Below are 9494 nucleotides of genomic sequence, written 5' to 3'. Positions count from 1 at the left end.
GAATGCCGCTGCAAGATGCTGTGGTAGCCATGCTGGTTCAGTATGCCTTCAATTTTGAATAAATCCCCAACAGTGTCACCAGCAAAGCACCCCCACACCATCACACCTCCTCCTCCATGCTTCACGGTGGGAACCAGGCATGTAGAGTCCATCCGTTGACCTTTTCTGCGTCAAGGTGGCTACTTTGAAGAACCTAGAATATGACATATTTTCAGTTGTTTCACACTTGTTTGTTATGTATATAATTCCACATGTGTTAATTCATATTTTTGATGCCTTCAGTGTGAATCTTCAATTCTCATAGTCATGAAAATAAAGAAAACTCTTTGAATGAGAAGGTGTGTCCAAACTTTTGGTCTGTACTGTATATATAAACAACCATTACTAGGAGTGCTGCCTTGAATTTTCATCTCTGCATAATACCACAGGAGCGGGCACCCATCAATTTATATCAGCAAATATCATTTACTTCAACGTGCATCCATGGATCCGCTGTTAAATCAGCCTTCACTGGCCACTTTTTCATACACCAAAGCCGACAGGGACAGAATCGTGGGAGCATGTGGAGGCAATGTGGACTTTCTTTCGGTTCCCTCACTGCTTGACATCAAAAAGTTCATGCCTTACTTTGGAATTACACTCCACCACTTTGGTGGAATATGTGAAAACCAATCGTATACCGAGGGGGATGCGTGTACAACCAAGATCCTCCATGTATTCCAATGACCCAGAATTCCGGTCGAAACTCTGACTACACCATTGAGGCGCGAACTTTTTTCTTGGCTTTGTTACGCATGATCTTACATAATAATTATTTCCTCTTTGGGGATGATTATTACATGCAAATCAGAGGGACGGCCATGGGGACGAATGTGGCCCCCACTTACGCCAACATGGTCGTCTCCCATTTGGAGGAACAGTACGTCTATGTGTCCCACCACTTCAGCCATGTGCTGAGGTGGTGGAGATACATAGACGATATTTTTGTTATTTGGACAGGTACTGCCCCTGAGTTACACCTGTTTCACAATTTTTTAAACAGTTTGACTCCTGATATACAATTCACCTTGGAATTTTCCACTAATACATTGCACTTTCTAGATGTTAATGTACGGTATACTGGCGATGCATTGAGCACTGAGGTTTACACTAAACCTACTGACCGCAATACCATTCTGAGGTTTGATAGTGCTCATCCTCGGATGATGGTGCGGTCATTACCTTATAGCCAATTTATCAGGGCTAAACGCATAGTCAGTGATACCTCGGCGCTTAATGCAACTTTGGATACTATGACACAAAACTTTAGACAAAGACGGTACCCAGCTTCTATATTGCAGCAACAACTTAAACGTATTGACCAAAAAGAAAGAAGCGAATTGTTTCAAGGTACTCAACGGAAGTACTCTCAGAGAATACCTTTTGTTTCCACTTTTTGTGAAGCAAGCCCACATGTCAATAAGATACTAAATAAACACTGGTCAATTCCCAAAACTGAACACAAAAATATCCCTGAATTCTGTAGTAGACCGCTCATTTCTTATAAGAGAGCTCGCAATATAAAAGACAAATTAGTCAAAAATGATATAGGCTCACAAAAAAGCACACGCCAATCACTTTTGGCCCCGAAAAATAACAGCAGTTACCCGGGCCTTCACTGCGTAAATTGTAAATACATGGTGAAGGGACGGGTATTTACTCATCCACTAACTGGGATTTCTTACCCTCTCAAATTTTATTTGACTTGTGACTCGTGTTTTGTGATTTATGTTTTATGGTGCCCCTGTAAATTATTATACGTGGGTGAAACCACATGTGACTTTAAATCCCGGTTCAAACAACACCGGTTTTCCATACGGAAAAAACGTAAGGACCTGCCTGTCTCACACCACTTCGCGGATATGGATCATGTTGAAGGAGATCTCAAGTTTATGATCCTTGATCATGTTCCGTTACCGCGGACTGGGGGTGACCGTATAAGGATGCTCAAAAAACGTGAGTCCGAATGGATTTTTAAGTTACAAACCATTCGACCGATGGGCTTAAATGTAGAATATAGGCCATAGCTTTTCATATGATTTCCCTCCACTCTTTTCCTGCCGGTGTATGTGTTGAAAAAATTGTTTTCTTGTTTTTAATGAATATATTTGGATAATATATTTCTTTTATTGCTTCACTTTCAGGACCTGTTGTTGGAAGGGCTCTGCTCAACGGGAGGCGAGATGCTTATTTTGGTCATGTACAGCTTATCCCTGGATTACTGCGGATCATATTACACACATTTATTACTGTTACAAGCGTATCTGCATAGTTACTGTGGAGGATTTTCACCCGATAAGGGGTTAAACTGGGACGAACATAGTGGGAGGGTGATGGCTGATGCCGTCCCCTCCCCCTTTTTGTCCGTAGACGCTGGACGACAGTGCATCGCATGATTGCACGTCACCCGACCACATACCCTGGGTGTCTTATCCTCGAATTACTTTATGATTTTCAGAATTTTCTGTTAGGACGCTTGTATTCATACTCATTTTCATGACAGCGATGTGTTATGTTGCCTATCATGTGACGTTTCGCTGAGAGATCACGTGAATCATCCACAGTGACGTCACAGACATGTGCAGCTGCAGTTCCGGGACGCCGGATCCATGCGGTGCAACTCGCTACAGTGTATCCTCCCATTATTGAGCACGCCTGACTCCACGCCCGGTCCTGTTAATTTTACACACTTACAGGTGATAATGATTCACTGTTAATTGTCATTTATGTACTTTTATTGTAATAACAATGAATATGTATACCTGGATGTTTTGTATATACCGATTACGGCTTCACTTTTGGTTATCCTCCGGGCTGGTCACATTTTTTCTTTGATGACTATACACCTTGTTTTTTGAATGTTTTAATAATTGTCACTTATGCATGATAATCAATCATGACTGCATAAATATCCACAGTCTTCACAATGTTGTATTGCTTGAAAATGGTCCCAGCAAGCGGACCGAAACGTCGCATAGGTGAATAAAGGGTCTCACTTTTTTTCACCAAACGGATGTGCTGCGGTGTCATTCTTTATTCTACATGATACACCTTGGAAAGGTGCTTTCACCGCTGGCACCCAAACATCCATTACTAGGAGTGCTGCCTTGAATTTTCATCTCTATATATAACACAATTCCATAAAAGACCTTTGGGGACACAGACTTTTTATTTTGCACTATTTCCACTGTATCTGGAGCATCCATGGGAGCCCCAATTAAAGGGGAAACCAGCCTGATGGGGTGGGAGGGAATGTTGTACAAGGCAGAGCTGATCAGGATCTACTGACCCTGTAGCTCTGCACTCCTCTGTCCTAAGGCACACAGTGATCACATGATTGCCATGTCTAAACTGCAAAGTGCTCCTTGAGTAGAAGGCAGAGGGTGCCAGCAGTCATGGCAGTGGAACGTGAGCACAGAGGGCCCCCTCGATCAGACCTTCGTGAGGGAGGGGCGATGGTGCACATAGGCAGTGGCCAACTGACTACATAGGATGTCTCGATAGTAGTTGAGTTCAGCTGTAGCGAGGGGAGCGGTAGCGATGGTGCAACATGGTCGAAAACCAATAGTCATCCCTATGCCGAATGGTAATAATAAGGCTGTCAATACGCAAGCAACTCAGCATGCATCTGGCCATTTGCCTCCATCTCCACTGCATAGTGTCAAGGTGTGTCGGGGTCATCTGTCTGGTCTTCCTCATTGCCTTCTAGCTCCTCCTGCTCCTCTACTGTCACTTGTGCAGAAATACCACCCATTTCTGTATACATTGCGTGTGTGGGAATGTCCTTCTCCTCCTCTAGTTTAGCCTCCACAAGGCTCAGGTGGCTGTGAGATGTAGGCGCCAAGTCTCCTGGCACCTGGCCAGCCAGATTTATTAGCATCTGCTCTAGGGCTGCAGCTAACGATTATTTGAATAATCGATTAGTTGCCGATTAATTTCTACGATTAATCGATTAATCGGAAAAAACGACAAAATTACAAAACAGAGAGGTTTATATGATCTTACTTGAAAAATTATGTGGACGACACTATTATGGGGGATCTGTGGACGACACTATTATGGGGGATCTGTGGACGACACTATTATGGGGGATCTGTGGACGACACTATTATGGGGGATCTGTGGACGACACTATTATGGGGGATCTGTGGACGACACTATTATGGGGGATCTGTGGACGACACTATAATGGGGGATCTGTGGACGACACTATAATGGGGGATCTGTGGACGACACTATAATGGGGGATCTGTGGACGACACTATAATGGGGGATCTGTGGACGACACTATAATGGGGGATCTGTGGACGACACTATAATGGGGGATCTGTGGACGACACTATAATGGGGGATCTGTGGATGACACTATAATGGGGGATCTGTGGACGACACTATAATGGGGGATCTGTGGACGACACTATAATGGGGGATCTGTGGACGACACTATAATGGGGGATCTGTGGACGACACTATTATGGGGGATCTGTGGACGACACTATTATGGGGGATCTGTGGACGACACTATTATGGGGGATCTGTGGACGGCGTAGTTATGGAGAGGGGGATCTGTGGACGGCGCAGTTATGGAGAGGGGGATCTGTGGACGGCGCAGTTATGGAGAGGGGGATCTGTGCACTGTTATGGGCATAACAGTGCACAGATCCCTTTCCTCATAACAGTGCACAGACCCCCCTTCCCATAGCAGTGCCATACACAGACCCCCCCCCTCCTCCCCATAGCAGTGCTATACACAGACCCCCCTCCCCATAGCAGTGCCATACACAGACCCCCCCTCCCCATAGCAGTGCCTTAGACAGATCCTCCCCCCTCCCCATAGCAGTGCTATACACAGACCCCCCCTTCCCATAGCAGTGCCATAGACAGATCCCCCCTCCCCCTTCCCCCTAACAGCCCCGGCCCCGATGCTTGCATCTTTATTTTACCTTTTTACAATGACGCTCCCGCTCCTGTAACAGCCAGGCAGAGCGGACGGCGGCGTAACGTCACTCAATCACGTGACGCGCCTGCTCCGCCCACTTCATGAATGAAGGAGGCGGAGCAGGCGTGTCACGTGAGTGAGTGACGTTACGCCGCCGTCCGCTCTGCCTGGCTGTTACAGGAGCGGGAGCGTCATTGTAAAAAGGTAAAATAAAGATGCAGCGACCGCCCGCCCGCCCGAATAGCAACGAATCGGCGATTATTCGATAACTGGATTCGTCGACAACGAATCCAGTTATCGAATATAATCGATTACATCGATTAATCGTTGCAGCCCTAATCTGCTCCAGGACATGAAGGAGTGTAATTACAATGTTCATCCCATAGTACTGGCAACTGACAAATAAAGTGGCCTCCTCAACGGGCCTGAGCAAACGGATCACGAATGAGCTGCCACTGGCTAACATCAAAGTTACACAATGGAGTGCTCCTGTCTGCCTGCATCATCAAGAAATCACTTATGGCCTTCCTCTGCTCATATAGTCGGTCCAATATGTGGAGGCTGGAGTTCCAACAATTGAAAACTTTGCATGTCAGGTGATGTTAAGGATGCTATTCTGCCTTTGCAGCTCAAGGAGGGCATGTTTTGTAGTGTATGAGTGGCTGAAGTGTAGGCACAGTTTCCTGGCCATTTTCAGGATGTATTGCAGTTGGGTGGAAGACTTCAGGAACCTCTTTACAAGATTAAAGACATGTGCCATACAGAGAGCATTGGTCAGCCTTCCTTGATGCAGCACTGACATGATGTTCTTCCTGTTGTTGGTGACCATGGCTCAAATTTTCAGTTGACGAGGAGAGAGACATGATTTGATTTCCTCTTGAAGGACATGGAGCAGTTCCTCCCCGGTGTGACTCCATTCGCCCAGGCAAACCAGGTGCAGAACAGCATGACACTGCTGTGTTCTGCATAGGTGGTATGCTGGAGGAGCACTCTGAATTGTGCCTGCATTGGAGGCTGAGAACAAGATGGAGGATGAGGAGGCAGAGCAGGACATTGGTGCAGGACTCACAGCTTGAGAATGGGGAAGCTTCAGTGCCATCACCTGGCCAAGTTGCTGGTGTGGCTGGGCAGGAACCACATTTACCCAGTGGGCCGTAAAGGACATATTGTCCTTGACCATAGTTACAGCTCCACCACACATCGGTGCTGCCATGTACGTTACCAGACACCAACACGCTCAAGGACTGGCTGACCTTCTGCTCAACATACGTGTGCAGGGCTGGTACAGCCTATTTGGAGAAGTAATGATGGCTTGGGATAAGTTCTCTGAAATGGGCAGAATCAACCACATGAAAATGGAGGGACTGTAGTGCCAGCAATTTGGCCCGGAGCACGTTCACCTTCTGTACTGTTGGATGAGTGCATGCATACTGTTGTCTCTTTGCAATCGCCTCAGTGTTTTTTTTCACAGTTTGAACATAGTCCTGTTCGAGGAATCTATAGTGGAATGTGGTCATAAAGAATAAGGATTCACAGTAATACCATCATTCTAAAATATAACTTTTAATATTTATATATAAAACAGTTATTACACCCTTCTAATATAAAGATAATAAATAGAAAGAAAAAGAAAATCAAAATCTAGGGTCAGATTTAGCTTGCACAATGTTTGCAATCAGATTAATAGATGTTAGTAAAAACCTCCTGGGGGCAGTGACCCTAATTCTGGCCCTAGTGTAGCAGCCCTGCCTAAATACGGAATAGCCGCCCCGATAGGGGCGATCCCGTTTCTCGTACCTCCTGGTGTCCCTAGTTAACCCTTGCACATCCCCACCTCTTTTAGACATTTTTATTACCTCAATCATCGAGAAATGTATGGTTTTAATGGATCCCGCATGTCTGCTCCATACATGTCTGGAAATAGGATTGTCCCGTTTGTTACGTATATCCCCGATGTGCTCAAGGATACGTTTTTTAAAAATCCTTTTGGTTTTACCTATATATTTAAGTCCACAGTCACATTGAGCCATATATATAACCCCCGACGTGTTACAATTAGCAAAATTGCGGGTATAGAATATTCGATCTCCCGTACTGTTGGAAAATGTTTTCCCTAGAGTTATAAATGTGCAGGCTTTGCATTTACCACACTTATATGTGCCCATCTGTCTATTGGATAACCACGTATTCTTTTCTGGGGGCTTAAAGTGGCTGTGGACCAGCGTGTCGCCAACATTGCGCCCAGATCTATAGGTTATAGCCGGACTTTCAGATAACACTTGTGTCTGTCTTTAGTAGAGACCAATATCGGTTCAGAATGTCTCGAACCTGTTGGGACTCTGAATCAAAAGTACCAACAATTCTTATTGGGTCTTGAGAATCTATTGTCTTAGTTTGTGAATGTAGTAAAGCAGTACGATCCTTTGATTTAGCCCAGTCCCATGCTTGATGCAGGCAAGGGCTAGGGTAACCCCTCTGTCTAAACCGATCAAAAAGTTTGGATGCTTCATGTGTAAAATTTTTATTATCTGAACAGTTTCTCCGAACTCTTAAAAACTGTCCCTTTGGGATTCCCCTCTTAAGGGAGGTCGGGTGAAAACTCTCCCAACGTAAAAGACTGTTGGTCGAAGTTTTTTTCCAAAAAAGGGTCGTCTTAATGTTGTTATGTTTGTCTCTTTCTAGACACACATCCAAAAAATTTATGGTGTTACGGTGTATTTCAGAGGTGAAAAACAATCCAATATGATTGGAATTTAATGTGTCCATAAATTGCTGAAACTCACTGACTGTCCCGGACCATAGAAGAAATATATTGTCTATGAATCTGGACCAAAGTGTGATAAACTTGGTCCAAGATATCATAGATTCAGAAAACACGACTGTGTCCTCCCACCAGCCCAGGAGTAAATTAGCATACGTAGGTGCACAAGGGCTACCCATCGCAGTACCCCTGAGCTGGTGGTAGAAGCGGTCGTCAAAAATGAAATAATTATGTGTCAAAATAAAATTAAGAAGTTGGAGGATAAATTGATTATGTTGGTGTAAGTCCACAGATCTGGAATCCAAAAAATATTTAACTGCTGATAGACCTTTATTATGGGGGATAGAGGTGTAGAGAGCTTCTACATCTATAGAAGCAAACCAACTACCAGGCTCTATAGTGACACCCTCGACTCTTTGCAGTAGATCAGTCGTATCCCGTAGATACGAAGGGAGTGTGGATACAAAGGGACGTAGGACTTTATCAATATACACACCGGCATGGTGAGTAAGACTCTCAATCCCAGATACTATGGGCCGTCCTTTTAAGGGACTTGTGCCCTTATGTATTTTTGGAAGTCCATAGAACGTTGCTGTTCTTGGGGTGGTGGGTAATAGATATTCAAATTCTTTCCGATCAATGCATCTACTCTCCAGGCCCTCTTGTAGTATCTGAGATAGTTCTCTCTGGAATCTATCAGTCGGATCCCCCCTCAAGGTTGTATAATTATAGGATAGGCACATGTCTCTATATTGTTGTAATGAGAGGACAACGATATTCCCCCCCTTATCAGATGATTTAATAATGATGTCCCTATTTGTGCTCAGGTTTTGTAGTGCAGTCATTTCTGCCGAAGTGTAGAAAAAATTTTATATAAAAAAATCAAAAAGAAAATAAATTCATATATGTATAATAATATTTGTAAGACTCTATGGTGATAGATATTATTGGTCAAATATGTCCCCTGATGAGCCTGACACCAACCAGGCGAAACGCGTAGGGACGGTATTGGACATTTGACCTCTTTAATTCTTTACTATCCTTTGTTTAACACTTGGTAACATGGTGTTGTTTGTCACTTACTTTGGGTATCTATATACATTTAATTTTTGTTTTTGTTTTGTGTAGATTAGCCTAGGCGTCCTCATCAGGGTCCCCGATCATACAGGCACCCACCCCTTGCAAGGGTTAACTAGGGACACCAGGAGGTACGAGAAACAGGATCGCCCCTATCGGGGCGGCTATTCCGTATTTAGGCAGGGCTGCTACACTAGGGCCAGAATTAGGGTCACTGCCCCCAGGAGGTTTTTACTAACATCTATTAACCTGATTGCAAACATTGTGCAAGCTAATTCTGACCCTAGATTTTGATTTTCTTTTTCTTTCTATTTATTATCTTTATATTAGAAGGGTGTAATAACTGTTTTATATATAAATATTAAAAAGTTATATTTTAGAATGATGGTATTACTGTGAATCCCCAATCGCCTCGGTGATCGATTGCTGGCAAAACACATGACAAGGAGTAGATGGAGGACGAGGAGCATCAGGACCAGTAGACGATGGGAAGGAAACACATCTCCCTCTGCTAAGGTGGTGGAGCCTTGACTGCAGGAAAAGGGGTGCAGGCCACTAGGAGATGCCTCAGGCTGTACAACAACATTAACACCACGCTTTTTCCTGGCCACTTTATGGTGACTCTCCATGTGTTGATGCAGGGCTATGGTGCCAACTCTGGCACCCTGGCCATGCTTC

Source organism: Bufo gargarizans, chromosome 4 (assembly GCF_014858855.1).
Source record: "Bufo gargarizans isolate SCDJY-AF-19 chromosome 4, ASM1485885v1, whole genome shotgun sequence".
NCBI lineage: Eukaryota > Metazoa > Chordata > Amphibia > Anura > Bufonidae > Bufo > Bufo gargarizans.
Note: the sequence above shows the minus strand (reverse complement) of the source record.